At 48.6% G+C, this 21,266-nt stretch overlaps 1 protein-coding gene across 5 annotated transcripts in view; it reads right to left on the bottom strand.

The window, feature by feature from the left end:
* TEX2 (testis expressed 2) overlaps nt 1-19,731 on the bottom strand; it is an 85,422-nt gene extending 65,691 nt beyond the window's left edge. For 2 of the 5 annotated variants that reach the window (XM_058676167.1, XM_058676168.1), the window contains exon 1: nt 19,575-19,731. The gene's annotated coding sequence lies outside the window, so the exon portion shown is untranslated. Of the gene's footprint in view, nt 1-19,569 lie in introns of all 5 variants that reach the window. The other 3 variants (XM_058676164.1, XM_058676165.1, XM_058676166.1) reach the window with 3 other exon arrangements.
* Between the last annotated feature and the right edge of the window lie 1,535 nt (nt 19,732-21,266).

Below are 21,266 nucleotides of genomic sequence, written 5' to 3'. Positions count from 1 at the left end.
TATCAAGTCAATACTTTCTGATATAGCTTTAATTTTTTTTGTTTTTATTAGAAAGGAAGATTTACAGAAATAAGGAGAGACAGAGAGAAAGATTTTCTATCTGCTGGTTCACTTCCCAAATGGCCATACAGCTAGAGCTCAGCCAACCAGAAGCTAGGAGCCAGGAGCTACTTCCAGGTCTCCCACTTGGGTGCAGGATCCCAAGGACTCAGGCCATCCTCTATTGCTTTCCCAGGCCACAGGCAGGAAATTAGATGGGAAACTGAGCAGCTGGGATGCAAACTGGCGCCCATATAGGATGCCGGTGCTTAGAGGTAGGATTAACCAGCTGCATCTTTGCACTGGGCCCTCTGCTATAGCTGCTTAAGACTTTTCCTAGTTAGATGTATAATGATATCCAAAACAGTCTTATGAGCTTAGTTATAATTGCTGAGTCGATCTACACAGACTTCACAAAACGTGAACCCAAAGCTACAAAAGGTAAGTAGGGGCGCCAGTGTTGTGGCACAGCAAGTTAAGCCCATATGGGGCCAGTGAGTACCAACTGCTCCACTTCTAATACAGTTAGTGGCCTGGGAAAAAAACAGTGGAAGATGACAGAAGCACTTGGGCCCCTGACATCCACATAAGAGACCTGGAAGAAGTGCCTGGCTCCTGGCTTTAGCTTGGCCAAGCCCTGGCTATTGTGGCCATCTAGGGAGTAAGCCAGTGGATGGAAGATTTATCTCTTTATCTCTCTCAAGTGTTTGCTTCCACCAAATACCTACTTAATGTTGCCAGCCTAAATGAACCACTGAAATGAACCACCCTGAACTTACAGAACAATTTCTCAAAAACTACTTATTTTTAAGCCAAATTCATCACTCATTTTTCTAAAAAATAATGCTGCAAGGTAAATTCCTTGCCAAGAAACAAAAGGTTAACAATACATTTTTTGATATTCTATGTGCTAATAGGAAACATTGTATAATTCTTTTTTTATTAACTTCTTATTTTTAATTTTTTTTTCTTTTTATTGATTGCATTGCATTATGTGACACAGTTTTATAGGCACTGGGATTCCCCCACCCCTCCCCAAGCCCTCCCCCCATGGTGGATTCCTCCACCTTGTTGCATTACCACAGTTCAAATTCAGTTGAGATTCTTTCATTGCAAGCATTTACCAAGCATAAAGTCCAGCATCTTATTGTCCAGATAAGTTCAACGGTTTCTTGGGGAGACTATCTCTGGTCTGAAGGTAGAGCCGGCAGAGTATCATCCCAATCAATTAAAAGCCCCGACATAACATCAGTAACAGTTTATAAAGTTATGTAATTAATTGACATGGTATTGAGTAACCAATACGTTAAAAAAAAAAAAAAGAATGCAAGTTCTGAACCACATCCTGTGACTTCTTCATTGACATTTCAATTATTAGTTTATATACAACTGGGTTCTATACACCTTAAAATGGCTATAGATTACTACTCAGCTGTCTCATGTCTATTTTAATGTTAGTATTAAGCAGTTTATAGCATTGAAGCATGATTTTGCCGAACCTGGCTGTTTTTTGGGACATTGTATAATTCTTACTGATGACAAATGTGTACTGCTAGAAATGGGGAAATGTGAAAGTCACAAACTGAAAAATTGGAGACAATATGCCAACTAGTAAGTTCACGATTGCACAATGCTTAAAAACGTAAATGAATAGCTGATGTGCTAGTGATAACAGAACAAAACTTTCCTCTGTGGAGTGTGTGTGCGCGTGTATGGCTCTGTCAACAAACATTTAGAAGCCTCTTCACCCTCCAGGGCCTGAGATAACAGCTTCTCTGCTTGTCCACTGGAGGCCAAGCAGTGTCCTGCCCTTGCTCAGATACTGAGCAAGGTGAGTGAGGTGACCCTGAAGAGGACCAAGGTAGAGGTCGGGTACAAAGGAAAGCAGGAAGCAAGGGGCAGATCCCGAATTCCAAAAATGACCTCTGGGAGGAAAGGAGCTGCAGCTCTTGGGTCAAGGTCCTCCACTCCTAAAAAGGATCTCGAAGGTCAGGCAATCTGCAAGGCCTGCTGAGGGGTCAGCTGCGCCTTTTAAACAGTTGGCAACACGCAGCATCAGGAAGCTGGTTTAGCAACTGAGCTCAGAGGCCAAGAAGAGTCTTAGTTCTGCTTTGAATTATGGCCAAGGGCCAGTGTCAATTAAATCTCCCTCTTGTCCTTGCTGCAGAAACACTGACAGTTAAGAACAAAACCAGATACAGCTGGATCATTCTCTCAATAGGAAACTGACACCAAAGTCCCAACTCCTCAAAATGTCCTTCAAATGCACCTCTCAAAATCTCTGTAGATGGCTCAGTGACTTCCAAAAGCCTAAGGATAATGCTTCTTCCGAAAATCTGCTGGGGGAAAAGGTAATAGCAGCCCTCCCTGACAGAGGGCTGTGGTTCCAGCACCTTTCTTTCTACAGTACTACTCCACATAGTGTTGTGAAATTCCAGGCCAGCATGGTAGCCTAGTGGTTAAAGTCCTTGCCTTGCATGTGCCGGAATCCCATATGGGCACTGTTTTTAATCCGGGAAGCCCCACTTCCTATCCAGCTCCCTTCTTGTGGCCTGGGAAAGCAGTGAAGACGGCCCAAAGCCCTGGGACCCTGCACCCACATGGGAGACCCGGAGGAGGCTCGAGGCTCCTGGCCCCTGGTTTTGGAGGAGGCTCGAGGCTCCTGGCCCCTGGTTTTGGATCAGTGCAGTTCTGGCTGTTGCAGCAGCTTGGGGAGTGAATCAATAGACTGAATATGTTCCTCTCTGTCCCTCCTCCTCTCTGCATATCTTATTTTCCAATAAAAATAAATAAAATAAAAATAACTCTTAAAAAAAAAGAAGAAAAACCCAGCTTCTGCATCAGTGAGAGGGATTCTCCCGGAAAATGAGGGAACACTGCTGGGCAGAAGTGACTTTCCAGATCCTCATCAGCTAAATCAAGGTCCCTCTGCAGATCATTCACTACCTATGAGAGGTTAGAAGTAGAGATCAAACAGCTATTGTCACCAAGTGGGTTCAGAGCTCCACTCCACAGCTTGTGCTCCAGGGCCCACTGCTGTACCAGATCACACCTGGTCTGTAGATCTGTGGAAGCCCAGCAGGAATGTACAACAAGACTAGAGAGCAGGCACAAACCCAATACACAGGTTCACAGGCAATTTTCCTAAAAATATACATCCTCAAGTGGGAGAACTTAAAAGATGTACTATGCATAACACACATATGCATAGTATTCATACACAAGTGGCATCAGAAGCCATTCCTCTAACAATGCAATTTCAGGCTCTAAAAACCCACAAGGCAAAGGCTGCATCAGTCTTTTCACTATAACAGGAGAAAACCAGGTGAATAACCAGGAAAACAAATGCAGAACTGGTACTGCTTATTCAAATATACATAAAGAAACTGCCCTGAGACAAAAAATAGTTTCTCCAACTAGCCTCTTCAGGAAATAATGGACCCTGCTCCTGAAGCAAGTGGGGAATGCACCTGCTAGAAGCACCATGGTCAAGTTGTAACTCAAAATGAGGCATGGTTGGCAGGGTGCAGCCCTAAATCTTATGGTTGAACCACTACCCACAAGGGCACATTCCTGGTGAACACCTAAGCTCTCCAATTAAATGATGTTTGTGGCAGCAGCAAATTCCCTTTCTAATGTTCTCTTCCAAATATGCAGCATTTCATTTTAAAGCAAGGATTCTTAACCTCCACATGCATGCAAATTTGGGGGTGTGTATGTGTGATTTTTAGAGAGAATTCACAGTGTTAACAGTCCTAAAGAAACCCATGTTTCAAAAGTTAAAAACTCAGACTTTTGAAGGGTGGCAGAATTCCACCCTTATGATTAGTTTAGGAAATCATAGTTTCCTGAATCTGCCTAGTAAAAAGTTTTGAATAAAAAAAAGAAGAAGAAGAAGAAGGCAGAGCAGAGTATAATACTGGTGCCAGCTCACAGGATCCTTTTGTGGGTGTAGATCTCTCACAGTCTGTAGCCTCTATCACCAACTTGTGCGGCCCCTGGCTTACGTGTGCCCTGAGATGAAAACGGCAACTGTCTGTGGAGATGCACCCGCATGGCGAGTGCTGAGCTGAAGCCTCGAAGACGCATTCATTCACAGTCTTGACCCGAGTGTGCTCTGACGTTTCCCATGGCGGGCCCTGGCATTCTTCCTCAGCACTACGTTACTCCATCTACCTCCCCAAAAGATTAGTGTGCTTTGATACTTCAGTTAGTATCATACAAAGTCCACAAACCCTTTACTTCAACCCTGTTGCTGCACCTCTCGGGCTCACACTTCTATCTTCTACAAGTCACAGGACAAAGTGACCTCATTACCCTGAAAGCCATCCTTCCATCCAGTTCCCAATATTCTTTCACATAGCACCTTGGCCAAAGGAATAATGAACAAGAGGCCGGAAAATGGCTGCTTTCAGCACTTCCCCTTGGACAACCATCTTCCTCTCCCATTTATCTAAAGCAAAAGGTACCATCTATGTAGGAAATAGTCAGTTTGAGAAAAACACACCTTTACACTGTTATTTTCAAAATAACTAGATGCACAGAACACAAAATTACCAATCCACTAAAAAAAACTACAAAATAATGTCTAACTCTATTATGTATCTGACAATTCTATCTTAGGAGTCTAGCGAATACACCATTGTGAGATGCCTCAAACCCATATCCTAATTGAAATCTATTTAAACAGAATAGTTAGCTCCTTTGGAAGTCGCATGAAAGCACATACAAAGCAAATATCCTCCCCATCAAATCAAAGAATGGCTTGCCTATAAAGCTTGTGTCACCAAACACTAAATATCTCAGCCTCCAAACACCCTAACTGTTGCCCATGGCACATGTAAACACTGATCCAGAGACCTTCAAGCGCTGACAGATGTACAGAATACATCGGCAATGAACTAGTCTCTCCTTTAAAATAAGGTCAGGTCAGCAGACATACTGCAGTCATAGAGCTGCTTTTCACTAAAGTTCTTGTTTTTCATGTTTTCTTGTAAACACACTGGACCTTTCACTTTTCTGGGTTCATGGAATGGATAATCCTATTCACCTGACCCTGGCATACACTGACAATTTTGGTTTCCTATTAAATGGGTCTTTGCCACCGAATGTAAATAAGCTGGATGAGGTGGAAGGGAGCCCTTGGGCAAGTCAGAGATTAACAGAATGTGAGTGGAGAGCTTAAAGACTGTGCCAGGAATCACCTACTCCTGGATAACTGCCAAAGTCCTACCTCTGTCTGTATTTAAAACCCACCAAGAGAACTCTGCATTCATGTTAGCTGAATTTCACAGCAGGTTCTCTGTAATTACCAACAGCTTGCATCACTGGCTCCAGGGATGGCTCCATCATGAAGAGATTCAGTTTCTGCAGCAGATCACGTGCCCACCTTCATGTGCTGGTGTGCACTGCCAGCAAGCTAAGGAGGCCTCCACACCAAAAGGCAAAGAGATCTTCCTTCAAAACCCTTTAAGGACCACCTGCCTCCACCTTCCTCACCCCAGACCCCTGGGAGAGAAAAATCAGAGATGGAGAAAAGTTCCAAAGGCCAAGAGCAGATGATCACCCTTGTGGTTTAGAGTTCAGGCCAACAGGTTCTGCTACAACAATGCCTATGTGCCATTCACATTGTCTTATATATCAGGCTACTCCTGGCAAATGGTCTGAAAATAACTACACTGTCTTCATTGCCTCAGGCAAAAACTGCAAATGGAATATACAATAGAAGCATACTTTCAGCCCAGAGCTCACCACTGTAGGACACTCCTGGAGTTGAGGAGGAAAGGAAAGTGTCCACACCTTCCCAGGGCCCAGGAGTGCTCCAGACTGACTGGAGCTAAGAGCGGATGGCCGGAGGGCCTGTGACCCCAGCAACCCATTTCAACACGAGTTAACATTCCCCAGTTGCTCAACCTTCCAAGTCAGTTCCCTGCTAATGTACCTGGAAAAGCAATGGGAAATGGCCCAAGTAGTTAGGCTTCTCCCATCCATGTGGGAAGATCCCCCCACCCTCTGCCCCAGCCTGACCCAACACACACACCCCTGAGTTCACACCCACTCTTCAAGGACACACAGGTTCCTCCACTTCCCAAGGAAACACCAGACATCAAGAACTCATTACATCGTTGAGAGCAAAGGGGTAGAACCTTGTCCCCTGGCCCTCTAGGGAGGACAGAGGAGACAGCCCGACCACTGTCCCAGTCCATGAAAATGATGTCACCTTCCAGCACCTCAAACCTTGCCGGTGTTTTCAGTCCTGAAACGGGAACACAGTGGGCTACTTTCCAGATACTCAGATTAACCAACCAAAAAAAAAAAAAAAGAAAGAACAAAAATTATAACTCTAAAACATAGTCAAGTGCTTATTCAAGTTAGACACAGCAGAAAAACTGGCATCCTGGCTTAGAATTTTTTAATTTTATAAGAAAACAACATTATTTTTATAATGTTAGTTCTATTTAATATCATGTTTAATGTTATTCAAGAGATTAAAACACTCTGAGATTCTTGAGGGGCCCACTGCTGTGGCATAGCAAGTTAAGCCACAGCCTGCAGAGTTCGCACCCATGCCAGCTCTAGTCCCAGCTGTTTCACTTCCACTTCAGCTTCCTGCTTCCAAGACTGGGAAAGAAGCAAAAGATACCCCAAGTGCTTGGGCCCCTGAACCATATGGGAGACCAGGAAGAAGCTCCAGGTCCTGGCCTCTCTTCTGTCTCACCCCTTCTCTGTATAAAGAAATCTTATAAAGCTCTTAAAAATATATCTATATTCTTCAAAGTCCTTCCCTAAAAGGAACAGCAAGGTGGTGAAGTCCCCACTCCATATCTCACAGAAGGCAGACTTGCTCGTTGAGTCTGGAGGTCTCACTGACAGTCCCCAAGGACAGCATGGGTCTTCTGAAGAGTGGCAGTTAAAGAACATTCAGGGTTCACTGGATAACAACCATGATTAACTCAAATGAGGGACAACCTACTTTGTAAGCCCTTTATCAAGCTTCAAGGACATCTATGTTGACATCACTCTAGTGGTTTTGAAGCCAGTCTGGGGGTGTCCCCACTTGCCTGCCAGGGTTCTTGTCTCCTTCAGCAATAGCACCGCCTGGGAAAAGATGCCTACCCTCCACTGGAGTAAGAAACAGCTGCAGGCCTGTTCCCAGGTGCCTGGTCTGACCTACTGTTTACCGTGGTAAGAACCGGAAACCAAACTCCCATTCCCACTTCAAACACCAACTCAGAACTTGTACAAACAAGTCCTCATTTCTCTCAGCCCTAATCACTCCACAGCATAGCCTGCCGTGGCCATGAGGGAAGTGCCTGGCACCCACCCGTGCGCTGCGGGAGGGAGAGCCCATGAGGAGCACAACATTCCTTGGGGAGGAAACTGGAACCAACGGGTAGACTACGACAGAGCCCACAAAACAGCCAAACTCCTTATCAGGCCACAGCAGCCTCCATTTCAGAAATAGTTAAGCCTGCCAATTTCTGGAAGGCTCCCTCAAAGCTGTGTGTCAAAGCCTGCTAATACTAAACATGTTTTCCATCTTATTGTTGAGATGAACACTTGGGCATTACATAGCCATTTGTTTCTTCAGCAGGGCTCTGGTCCAGCTTACACGTGCTATCTGAACAACTTGAGCACCAAACTCGAACCAAAGCAAACAGCACCACAAACCAGAGCTCCTGAAATAAAATTCACTACAGCCTCTTAAACTCCTCTGCACCACAGCCAGCGTAAGATAATCCAAGGCTGACCAGAGGAGCTTGGTCTCCAGCTCTGACAGTCAGCAACAGGTATCTCTGCTGGGAATTTTAGCCTGGGAACAAAAAAAAAAAAAAAAAAGAGCATTGCTGCTTCACTAAGGGACCTGCTGAGACAGCATATCACCCACCCCTCCCCAGATTGGAGCCTATCCTGGGAAATTACAACAGCTGCTCCTTTCCCATGGGTTCACTGCCTTGCCGCCTGATTTTCCACCCCATCCTGCCTTGAACCCAGCCACACAAGCAACTCAACTTTCCCCAAAGAAAGCTCCCACAGGCTGTACAGAGCAGGGCACTGGAGACCTGCCCTTAATAGGAGATGGGGCAGAAGACAGGGAGGAGCATCCCAGCAATTCAGTCGCATTGCTGGCTTAGTGCTCAAGAGGTTCTCTGTAACAGCAGCTTCTTTCTGGTTCTTTCTGGTGCAGCTGGAGTGGGGAGCGACCCTATGGTTTTACAAAAAAAAAAAAAAAAAAAAAAAAAAAAAACAACAGTAGTACTGGGGAGAAAGCTGTGGAGCCTGCCTGTGTGAACATGAGCTCTGAGCTAACTTCTGGGCCACAGTCATGGCTCCCAGGCCCCATAGATGACTTTTCCCTATTATCATTAAACCAGCAGCAACTCTCCCCTCACCCCCTAACACACAGAGCAAGGGAAGGTTACAAGTTACCACATGGTCCACCCATAAAAGAACTGGCCTTGGAGACACCTCTGTATGGTCTACACCACTAGCCAGAGCATCTGTTTTCAAATCTGTCCATGGAAAAGCACACTGCAACTAGCCTGGCAAGCAGAGTCCTACATGGACATCACCTGCTCCTCCCACCCCTTCCTGTCATAATTGAAATGTTTTCCATCAAGTTTCCATGATCAGTGCACACACAGCAAGTCCCTCAGAGGGTTTTATGTGGGGCCAACTGTCCCCATGCTACAGTGTTCTCACTCCAGCCCTAACTACCACCAGATCACATTTCCCTGGCTGGGCTGAACTGCTCACCCAGAGGCCTATGTCTGCAGATACCCACTCCCCACCCTCAGCGGGGTTCTCAACCAACTTAACGCTAGTTTCCACCCGAGAGTGCCAGGCTCCACTCAGGTGCCAACAGCTGCTACATCACACAGGCCTCCTTATGACCTGGTTCTGCAATTTTCCTGTATCCTTTGCTTGTCTGAGCCCTCAATGTAAACATATATTAAAAGGGTTTTGGGAGACGGTATTAAAAGATAACTTGACTGACACAGCAGCACAGCCAGTTAAGTCACTGCTTGCAATGCCGGCACTCCATACCAGAGTGCCAGTGCAAGTCCTTGTCGCTCCACTTCTGATCCAGTCCCCTGGGAACGAGCCTGGGAAAGCAGCAGAAGATGGCTCAAGTGTTTGGGCCCTGACACCCATGTGGAGACCCAGAAGGAATTCCTGGTGCCTGGCTTTGGCCTGGCTCAGATGTGGTTTCTGCAGCCATCTGGGTAGGGAAAGCAGGGATTGAATCTCTGTCACCTTGCCTTTCAAACAAATGTATTTCTAAAAAAATGTGCAGTTTATGTGAGCCTTTTGGAGTCCCATGGTATCTTCTTAACCAGACCTGCAAGTCTCCCAGGAAACTACGGCTGTGGCCTTTGCACAGTGCCTGCTCTCTGGTTACCAGAGGTCCTGACCTGGAGAAGCCGCCCCCTTCTTTCAGAAGGACATTAGCAAGAAAGCCGGCGCTGAACGACATCCCAAACTAACGTTCTCTTCAGAGTCACAATTACAAAGGCTGTAGAAGAAACTTAACCATCATATGGCCTCATATCCTTCCATTCCTATTCGGAAGTGGTGCCAAGTCTAACTCAAATACAGCTGCCTCCCTGTTCTCCAACAAAAATCTCCCTGCTCTCCAGCAGAAAGATCATCCCATCCAACTCCTACCACGGCACAATTAAATTTCCTCCCACCACTGTCTAAAGCCCTCTTTAGTTCCCAACTGGCGTTACTTTTGAGCAGTGCCAAGGGCTTCTAACAAAACTCTTGCTAAACTGCCCACTACCACTAAGCACAGTGCTCGGGTGTGTTGACTGGAGCAAGAGGGAAGACAGAGGTACAGGAAGGAGCAGGGCAGCTGCCCTACCTTTGGGAAGTGAGGAAGACTATGACACCAACTTGAGGTCTCACATTAGAGCCAGTGCTGCTGACGAACTGTAGGTTTCTGAGTCTGGGTGCACAGTGCCTGCCCAGACAGATGAGAGGGCCACCTCAAGTCCAATCCTCACGTCGTGGCAGGTTTTCAAGTCAGGACAAGGGTGCGCAGGGCACTTCCTCAGAGCCTCTCTTCAGAAGCTGGCTCTGCACCCCTCACACGGCCTCAGTGATGGGTCCCCGTGGACGCCTTTGTTCATTCTCCCCATCTCCCCCCCAGGGTTATTTTCCTTGAAAAAATACTTAACTGCTTTATAAACCTAAGTTTTAAAGAGCATCTCTCAAGTCAAGTTTCCCCTTGTTCCCTCATATGCTTGCACTCACTGACTCATTCACCCAGTAAGTATCAAGGCCTTGTGCAATGGGCAGATACCATGTGAGGTCTTAGGTACACAACGGGAGCAAAATAACAAGGTCCATGTCCTCCCAGAGGAAGGGGGAAAGCGCAGGTCTACCAAAGAACAAGGAATGACAAACTGTGGTAAGTGAAAAGACAAAAGAGGGTGGGTGAGGTAAGGCTGTTCTGCAGGTCAGTCCCTGAAAGGTGCAGCTCTCTGCAGCTGGGAGACAACAGATGATGGCTCAAGTCCTGGGTCCCTGTCACCCACCTGCAAGACCAGGGACTGAGCTCTGGACTCCCAAATTCAGCCTGTTTGGGGCATTTGGGGAGTGAAGCACTGGACAGAAGCACTGCCTCTCTCTTTTCCTGTCTTTCAAACAAAATGTAAATAAATAAGTGTTTTGAAAAGAAAGCTTTCAAAGGGTTTGAGTACACAGAGCATGATGCTGGGAATTTCTAGAGACCATTCTGACCAGGGCAAACGGAGCAGGTTACAACGGAGACGTGGACACAAGTAGGTCAGCCCGTGGCTGCTGCACTCTTCTAGGCCCAAGGCCAAGGCCAGGACTGAAGTGGTGGTGGTAAAGCCAGGGAGAACACTCAGAAAATGTTTGCAAGACAAAAACCAACAGCACTTGACAAGTACTGCTTAAGGGCAAGGGCCCAGGCCGAGGGGCAAGCAGTGCTGAGAGCAGAAACATCCACGGCTGCCAAGGGAGAAATACTAGAGCTGCAATGCGATGCTGCTGTCATGGTGAAGTTTCAGAATTTCTAGGTACATTTAAGGCTTTTCTCCTCTGTCCTCCTAAATCCATTCCTAACACAGTCACCTGTGTTTAAACATGTTCTGGAGACAGAGAGGCGACTCACACAGCACCTGCTTCCTCAGAGACTCGGGGTGTTCCCAGGCCAGCCACCACCTCCCCGCATGGTGTGTCAGGAGTGTCATCCTACTTCTGAGACTTCTGCACAAGCAATTTAACAGGCTCTCCCAGAGCTCACAGCGCAACCAGCAGCAGAAGCACTCTCCACTGAGGGACACGCCTCAGCTCACGAGTTCCTCATCCCTCGGCCCCAAATCTAGCCTCTCCCAGTCTCTTCAGAGGTTTTTCAAAGAGGACAGTGAGCCCCACAAGGCCAAGGGTTCCTTCTCCAACCATGCAAACTCCTTTTCATTGAAGCAGAAGGAGTTTAGGGAACCACATGTGTCTTGTGCTGTCTTCATTCTGCGCCCAAGTCAATCTGTGTTGAGTTCTGTCCTATCACTGTGATTGGTGGTTTAGTAAATCCTGGAGCTACACTGTCAATATGGCCATGTGGACTACCGAAATCAAAGTCAACTAAATTAATAAAGCATTGGTTTCAGTCTCTCAACTGCACTAGACTTGCCATCTTTCAAATGATCAGCAGCCATGTGGCTAGGGGCTACCACACTGGAGTGAACACATCTAGCTTACTTCCAATACCACAGAAAGGACTGCGGACATCAGTCCACAGGGCCACTGCTACAGGGTTCTCTGCATTCTGGTTTGATTTTCCCACTTTAAAGTATGAAATAAAATAAAAACAATGGGCTGACATTGAAAGGGAATCCTGAAGTACCAGCATCCACGTGGGTGTCACTCAAATCCTGCTTGTCTCACTTCAGGTACAGCTCCTGGCCAATGAGCCTGGGAAAGCAGCAGAGGATGCCCCAAGTGCTGTGTCCCCTGCACCCATGCAGGAAACCTTCAAGAAGCTCCTGGCTCCTGCCTTCAGACCAGCTCAGCTCCAGCTGTTGCAGCCACTTAGGGAGTCAACCAGGAGACAGATGATCTCTCTGTCTTTCAAATAAATAAATATATAAAAACTCTTTCAAATAAATAAATAATTTTTAAAAAGCAAATAAGAAACAGTTTAACAGACTTTCAATGAGGTTTTTAAATGTCAATTACCTGTTTTTAATTTGAAAGGCACAGAGAGACAGGGACAGACTGAACGAGATCTCCTATCCACTGGTTCACTTCCCAAACGCCTACCAATGGCCAAAGCTGGGCTTTCGCATGCGAGGTGGGGACCTAGTACTTGGGCCATCATCTACTGCTGCCTGGGGTGCACATCAGCAGGAAGCTAAAAGTGAAAGCGACATGGAACCCAAACCCAGGCACTCCTAAACAGGATGTGGAAATCCCAAGCGGTGGCTTGATTGCCGAGTCAAAAAAGAAAAAAAATCCCAATTTTCAACATACTAACATGTATCTTCTCTAATTTTACAAATGGATGCTGTGTTAAACTTTAATACATACCACAACAATCGTCTTGATCACAGCTGCATGCAAAATTCACTTGCTAATAATGTCTGAAAATAATCCATGATTCATTGTGGGCAAGAAAACAGCCAGTTTCATGAGCCATTGTGGACAAAGATGGTCTTACTTTGGAAAAAATATATCTTACACACTACCCAATATAGTTTGTATTTAGCAATTACATAGACCAACTGGTCATCTTGCAAGTACTCTCATTTTTTATACTTACTTTCTATAAGCAAGTCTGTAAGCAGCTTCCAGGAAATGTTTTCAGATTCTGAACTTTAGCTACCCAACATCAATCAAATTTTTTTTCCTCTATTTCTCTCTCTTTCTAAGATTTATGTATTTTTATTACAAAGGCAGATTTACAGAGAAGAGAGACAGAAAAATCCTCTATCTGCTGATCTATTCCCTAAGTGGCCCCAATGGCCAGAGCTCAGCTGATCCAAACCCAAAAGTCAGGAGCTTCCTCTGGGTTTCCCATGCAGCCACAGGGTCTCAAGACCTTGGGTCGCCCTTGGCTGCTTTCCCAGGCCACAAGCAGAGACCTGGACAGGAAGTGGGGCATCCGGGACACAAACCAGTGCCCACATGGGATTCCAACGCATGCAAGGCGAGGACTTAGCCACTAGGCTATGACACTGGCCCCCCTAACATCAATTCTATAGTTATCTACCATATAGGTTTTCCCTAGGATCACACCTACCATATGAATTTATATAAGAATTTGGTGTGGCTGACAGAAAAGCACCTGACAATGTTTCAATAAGAAGCTATCTTGGAAACAGCTTAGCTAAATGTCAATAATAAAAACTGAGTGATATATACATATAGTTATTTTCCAAAATATTTTTAAAATTATCCCAGTTATATACAAATTTAATCTAACAAATGCTTTGTAAGATAATTATAAGCTTTAATAGCATCATAGTATTTTACTGAACGTTTCAAGCAGAAGAACCAAAGCTGGAATGGTGCGTGACTCAACTGGCTAATCCTCCCACCTTCAAGCACCAGCATCCCATACGGGTACTGCTTCTTATCCCAACTACTCCACTTCCCATGCAGCTCCCTGCTTGTGGCCTGGCAAAGCAGCAGACGACGGCTCAAAGCTTTGAGACCCTACACCCACATGGCAGACCCAGAAGATGCTCCTGGTTTCTGACTTCAAATTAGCTCAGCTCTGGCCAGTAAGGACATTTGGGGAGTGAACCATTGCATGAAAGATCTTTCTTTCTCTCTCCTTCTCTCTGTAAACCTACCTTTCTAATAAAAATAAATCATCTTAAAGGAAAAATAGAAAGAACCAAAGCCAATGACTTCTTCTATTGCTGCATGATCCTGAGGTGTGGCTGCTCCTCCACCGAGGAAGCAACAAACACTGCCTCGGTCTCATGAGTGAGAGGGCACTCAGCAACCTGAGTCGGCCCACTTGATCACCCGTAATGAGGCACTGACCTCTGCCTGCCTCATCAGGAAAAAACGCAATCTACTTTCCACCTCCAAACACAAATGCCAACAACCAAAGGTTGGAACAGAGGATTCCTGCTTCCAACCCGCCTTGCTTCTTCTGGAGCACTGCCCACAAAGCAGAGGCTCCGACAGGGATAGCTATCTCAATAGTCATCTCATGGCAGGTAGAGATGCCAGCTGAATCACCACCCCAGTCTACCACCAGTGTCTCCTGCAGCTACATGTATGAACCAGATTCATTCCACCCTCAGCCCCAGTTACTCTCACCAGGAACAATGGGAAATGGCGAGAAAGAACAGATCGACTTTCCCACATCTACACACCCCTACCCACATCCCTTTCTGGAGCTGCTACCCGCTGCTCAGGGGGCTTATCTCATGTTCAGAGCCACTCAAAGGCGGGAAACAGGCACACGCAGTAAAGCCAAGGCTCCTGAGTCCACTCCTCCACTCTGCACTGTGCCCCTGGGTCACACCCACCTTTCCCAGCTTCCCTCTGCCCTCCTCCTAACAGCCACACCATCATGGTGCTCCTCCCAAAACGCTCCTGCCACTCTAAACAGCTGCAGTCCCCTTCCTCTTCCTATTTCTGGGTGCCTGCTCTTTTCTTTCCAAGGAGAAGAATGCGACACTTTCTACAACGTAACAGACACAGTGCAAGCATCTATAGACTTCTGTACTGGCTAGACTGGATGAGGGGCCATGTGCAAGCAAGGGCCACATGGGCTTTGCTCTGCATCAGAGTCTGTGCCAAATGCAATGGCCCCAGTAGATGCTAAGATACTCACTGAATGGCTGATAACCATTTCTTAGTTGGTCCTTTCTGTAGATTATAAGATTATAATAAGATTATAAGATTATAAGATTCCCTGGGCCCGTTGCGGCTCACTTGGGGAGTGAAACATCGGATGGAAGATCTTCCTCTCTGTCTCTCCTCCTCTCTGTATATCCAGCTTTCCAATAATAATAAAATCTTTAAAAAAAAAAAAAAAAGATTCCCTACATTAAGACCAAAGTGGTAAATATAACCATCTTCAGGAATACCGATTAAAAAACAACATTAGGTGTATCACTAGGTGTAAGCAAAGACTGAAAACCAGATAAGAGAATAAGCCAGCTTCTGTCAGCTATCAACAGCAAAATTATGAAACTTACACAATGTATATCATGATTCTGAAAGAGTATTTCCAGAAGCAATCCAAACAGTAAGTTTTGATCTCAAATTCTCATTCAGCCATAACTGAAGACGGCTCTTGCAAGGTTTGCCCACCACCAGGGGAAGAAAAAAGCCTCAGCCAACAGTTGACAAGAGGCCTTTACTGGGGACAAATCCATTCTCAGACCTTTTCCCCACACAACGGAGAGGCACAGAGGAAGCGGGGAGCCAAGGGGACAAAAAGGCCCAGATGAAAAAGGGGCACGAAGAAGCGTGCAGGAGGCTCTTATACCCCTCCTGACGCAGAAGCCAGAGCGGGTGTCGCTTTGGTCCTTATCAGGAGAGGAAATGCTGGCCCGAGCGCATCGTTGGTCGGCCAGGGCTCCATTTCCCTGGTGATGTGGCGGAACCACAACGCCTCTTCCTGGTCCGGCCAGAGGTACGAGTGACCGTCTGGTCCGACATAAACTCTGTCCACCTCTGTAGCCGCAGTAACCATCAGTTCTCTAGCGTCACGCCACTTTAAATTGTTAGAATAAGCCACCAAGACACTCACATGTTAGTTCTAATTACCTGCTTAGGGAAAAGCCCTCAGAACCAGTATTTCAGGCAAAGCCAACACACAACACACAAAGGTTGTTTCAAAACCCACCCCAGCTTCCCATCCCACCGACTTCCACATGGAATGGTCACTTGCTTCTCTCACGCGTCCCATCTGGGCTCAGTGGCTTAGGCCTGGCTTTAGGTCACCAAAGGAAAACCTAGCCTTTCAAGGTCTCAATCTTCTGCAACTGCCCAGGAGTTTTTCTTTCAGGCTAACAATGTTCTCTTAATTCACACTAGAGTTCCTGTATTAAAACAAGGAATGTAAACAGGTGTTAGGACATACGAACAAAGAATTTATAACCCCAAAGCAAGGGGTACGGGTGAGGGTGGGGGAACCTTAACTTTTTAAGCTGGAAAAGCTCCCAGGACATACGGCTTGAGAGGATTCCAGAAGGAGGCAGAATCCTCCTGAGGCAACCACAGAATTCACACATGCAGCAAAACAAGCCTGAGGTCTAGTCCCAGCTATGAGCCTTGACTGTAACTGTGTGATCATGGACAGGTTACTTAACCTCTCTGAACCTCAGGGTCCTCATATACACAGGATGTTGTAAGGTTTAAAGGTAGGAACTGTACCTGGCGGTCAGAAACTCACCCACGGCCACTACTGCCCATCGTCTGCTGCTTCACAAAGCACCACCAAATGAGTCTTGGAGGGATCGATCCAAATGATTTCCTTTCAACCATTTCATTTCTCAGAGCTTTAGGTTCATAAACTCATACATTCTAAGGGCAGAGGCACTAAGAAATCAAGTCCTCATTTCACAAGAGATCCAGAGCGGTTATGTGCCTAGGGACCAGGTTAAAGTGCCAGGACAGCAGCCAGGCCTTCTGATGCCAACTCACGCCAATTAAGGACTTCTCAACTTCCAAGAGCCCCTAGTGTCCCTCTCATTAACAGTATCTCAGGCCCAGTTCAGGCAGCAACATGAAGCAAAAGAAGAAGTTTGGAAGGGAACAACACAGAATCCTATATGCAACTTTGTCACCACTTTAAAATTCATAGAAAATTCACATCGACATTGGCTTCCAATCTTCCCATAAGGATACTTATTTCTAACTTGGGGCTTGAGGTTGACAAAGACCTTAATGAAAGGCAGGACAAGGGGAACTAGCTGTCTGTCCACGGCTCATTAGCTCCTGAAGTGAATGCTTCTCTAGGGGACAACAGTCAGCCAAAGGCCAGAGCTCCAGGCAAACCGGAAAATATGTCCTGCAGCTCACAGACCACAGACACCGCCCGGGATCCCAGCAGTGAATCCCACAAGCTCCTCCACATCTTCAATACAGCAGCTCTAAGCTGAGCACTCAGTCTTACAGCAGTTGGTATCAGAAGGCCTGGCTGCTGTCCTGGCACTGGGCAAGAAGGCAGGACCCCAGCTGCTGGCTCTGGCTCTCCCAGCACCAGAGCTCATGAACCTGACCTTCCCTGCGCCCACGCAATGAGGGAACTATGCTGGACCACAATAAACTGCAATAAACTCTTCCCTGGGAAAAGCTATTCAACCCCAAAGAAAAATCACGTTTTGGAATCAAAACGCTTCCACTGACAGTCCTGTTCCACCTCTAACCAGGGTGACACCCTACCGAATGGTCTGGAGCCTGGGTGTCCTCTCATCATCTCCCCAGCAGGTGCCCTGCGCCACCTCTGGAGAGGGGGACAGATGAGTAAACACAGGGCTGAGCGTGACACCTGGCAGAGCTGGACTTCCAAAACGCTCTCTCTGAATATCAGTCTTCTGCTTTGGGACAGGATGGAAAACAAATGAACACACCCTGCAACCTCAATAATGTCCAAGGGGATCCTCTGACAATACAAAGTATCACCCAGAAGAACAGACACCCCCTGGGAAGTGCAGGCAGAATGAGCTGGAAGCTCCTACAGGCCAGGGCCAGCGTCTGCCCAGCAGGACTCCCTAACTCCTGACGGGGACACAGACACAGAGAGAAAGAACTGGCCCTTACCAAAGAGACACCAGTCAGACAGAGGAGGAGAGAAGTTTGATCCTAAACAGGTCTTTGAAGATTTGGTCTGATATGTAAAGTAGTCTACATAAAGAATCCCCCACTGCTCCTTTCACTCTGGCATATTCTGTGTATTTCTCCCCTTTCCTTCAAGAGCTTCAGAAAACCTCAGCAACTGGGAGAGCCTGACTTGACAGGAAGGCAACTCCATGTGCAGAACAAACTCCTCAGCCCCTTCTTGCCCTGTTTTCTCCAGGCAGAAGCTCACTAAGGAACGGATTGAACAGGTATTTCTCTCTGACTCCAGCCAATCCCTTTGTGCAAAGCACCTTCTATAGGTGAAGGCGTTATCTCCCTGTGGCTTCCTCACAAGCATTGTGATGGTTCCCTCAGGGACAGCGGCGAGAGCAGGGTGCCCGCACCTGCCTGTCCCTCGCCTTCTCGCCTTCTCACCCCACAGCATTCCACCAGCTCTTCACGCTCCCCAACACTCAGCCCCAACCTAACCCTTCCCTCCGCTCCCTGCCCCAGCCCGCAGTGGACCCAGTTATACACACCCATGGGCGGATCTATTCCCCTTGGTTCATCTCTCCCGGACACCCTTGGGTTCAAGAGTCACTTGCCCCCACCCCTCCATTTGTCCTTGTGTTTCCCATACAAAAGTCGCTCACTGCTTCCCTCCCAACTTACGCCCAATTCCGCTAAATCCCTTGGTGAGAATCAAAACGTACAAAGAAAAGCCTTCCTTCTCCCCAGTCCTGGACACAGCCACGACGGATCCTGGGCTGCGGCTTCACACAGCAGCATGGCTCAATCCCCGCCCTCCAAGAGCCCACGCTTCTCCTTCAACTCTTTAAAAACAAAAGAAAAGAAAAGGAAAAAAAATGCAGTCGCCCCTATGCAGTGTCTACAAACTAGTGACAAGTAAGCACCCCCCCCACCCCTTCCCCCGCGTCCGGAAACACCACCAAGGGTGGAAGCCGACTTTGCCCTTGTAACCATAACAACCCGTGGTGTCAATAACCATCGACCCACTGCAGGGCTAAGTTTTCCAAAAACCACACGTTCTGGAGGGAAACTCCCCCCTGGCCCTGCCCGGACAGCCGGGGCTGCAGGACAGCGGGCGGCTCCATCCTCCTCCCCGGCTTGGGGCTCCCCAGTCGGCAGCCACGGCCTCCACCCCGTACTCCCCGCAGGGCACCTGGCGCTAGGCCTCGGCCCAATGTCACTTGTTAACCTTCCGAGATCCTCGTGCGCCTCCCGTGCCTGGTCCAGGAGTTGGGGTGTTGAGGGGTGTAGGGGGCGGGAACGACCTCGGGACCCATCACCTGCGACAGGTTCACGCCTGCAACTAACTGCGGGTTCTCCGCTTGGCAAGGCCAGTCGCGGGGAGCCGGAGGGGGCGGCGGCAGCAGCAGCAGCAGCCCCGGGCCCCCTTCACCTTTCCGGAGTCTGTGTGCACAGGGTGCCTCCGGGCCCCGAACCCGGCGCCCCGGGACGGCAAGCAAAGAAAAAATATATATAAAAAAAAAAAAAAAAAAAAACAGGGGGACGCGCCTCCCCCCTGGGGTCCAGCCCAGCCCGCTCGTCACGGCCCTGAGGCCGCCCCGTCCACGCCGAGGGCCCTGACAGCGCAGTGAGAAACCGGCTGCCCCGAGCCCCGCCGCGCCAACGGCCGCGACGACCAGCCCCTGCCGGTCCCCTCCCCGTTCGGCCCCTGCGTGTGGAGTCGGGCCTTCTCTGCTCTTCTCTCCACCGCCCCACCTCACCCCGGATCGGCTGGCCGTGCCTCATGGTCCTGCGCCGGCGCCCGTGCTCCACGGCCGCCGCGGCTCCGGCTCCGACTGGGGCTCGGGCTCGGGTCGCCGTCCCCGCCGCCCGCCGGCCGCCCGCCCCCGGGCCCGGCCGCCCCGCCCCGCCGGCGAAGCCGCCCCGAGCCGGTCGCCGTCGCCGCCAACCACGGGCCGGCGGGGCGGGGCGAGGCGCGCGCCAGGCGCGACCAATCCAGCCCCTACCGGCCGCCGAGCTGCGCCGCGGACATGGGCGGCCGATTCATCTGGGCTGTTAAAGGAGCCTCTGCCCACCGGGCTGCGCAGAGCTGGGGAGGGGTCGGTGGGCAGGAGAGACGCAAGGGGAGGACTCTTGCCCCAAGGGACTACGCGACCTTTACAGCCAGGCAACAGGTGCCCCACCCCCGGATCAAGAAGTAAAAAACAAATTCCCAGCCTCCCGCACCTGCCCACGCTGTCCAGTCCCTAACTGACCCTGTTGCAAGTTCTTAGAAGTTTGCACCCATCTGGGATAACCGTGAGCCTGGGCTGGCAGGCAGGAGGGCCTGCCCGCCACAGGGACACATCCTCTGCTTCCCACATCTGCGGGTCCCGACGTCAGGTGACATCAAAGCACCCAGGCATCCCACCCCAGAGCCTGGGCCTGCAGGAAATAGGCATTTTTTTTCAGCATCCCCACTCGCTTCCCAAGTGGAGCCTACTTCAAGTCTCTCAAGATCTTGAAATTCAAAGGCAACTTCCCTGCTTGGGAGGCCATGGGTCCCCTGCTGAGGGATTGGGAACACATCCCTGGAGAACTGGAGCCTGGAAACGTGGAGAGGAAGGGCAAGATTGGGGTCTGGGAGGAAGCCAGTCTCCTCTGACTGGTGGGTCACTAGACCTAGGGACCAACACACATGGCCCACCCTCTGGATGGATACACACACACACAGGCCATTAGCCCCCTGGATGGATGCTGTCGGGCCCTGCTCATCCTCCTGGCCACATTCCTCTTCTTCCAGTGTCCCAGAAGTCAAGCCCTCACACCTGGGGTCAGCCTCCTCCCACCTCAGCTTCTGCCTCCGGCAGTGGCATCCGCAAGCCCCCTAACCATCCCTGTTTTTGTTTGTTTGCTTTCAAAACAGGTGGGCACCGGTTTGACACACATACGCATCAGCCTCATCGGGGTTGAATCTCCAGGTTGTAAGCCTCATTGCAGCCTGCCTGCGCGAGGAAAGGTAATGCTTGTCCCAGCAGGAGTGGGCTCCAGCTGCAAGTATTGGGAAATGTGCAATGAGGGTAGTGACGAGAGAGAGAGAGAGAGAGAGAGAGAGAGAGAGAGAGCGAGAGCGCAAGCGAGCTGGCTGATGCTGCATCCCTGCAAGGGGCCTCCAAATAGGTGGTGTGCACCCCAAAACACCCTACTTTCCCTCACCCTCACCAAGAGCTGCCTAAATTTCATGTTAATCCGTACAATATTAACCTGACCTCATCCTGGGGACTAGAGAAGATCCACCAGGGATACCGGAAGGAGCCCTTCTTTCTTTGGATACCTTGAAAAACCTACGAGTCCCTAATAATAATAATACCATGAAGCGATGACCACGCACCACTGCTTCTGCACGAGTAAGTGAGTTCATGGGAACCTCACAGTAACCTCCGTGTCGCAGCTGCAGTTGGGTTTTCTCCATT

This window comes from Ochotona princeps, chromosome 17 (genome assembly GCF_030435755.1).
Source record: "Ochotona princeps isolate mOchPri1 chromosome 17, mOchPri1.hap1, whole genome shotgun sequence".
Classification (NCBI taxonomy): domain Eukaryota; kingdom Metazoa; phylum Chordata; class Mammalia; order Lagomorpha; family Ochotonidae; genus Ochotona; species Ochotona princeps.
The sequence above is the reverse complement of the archived record's forward strand: the minus strand, read 5'-3'. Positions and strand labels throughout refer to the sequence as shown.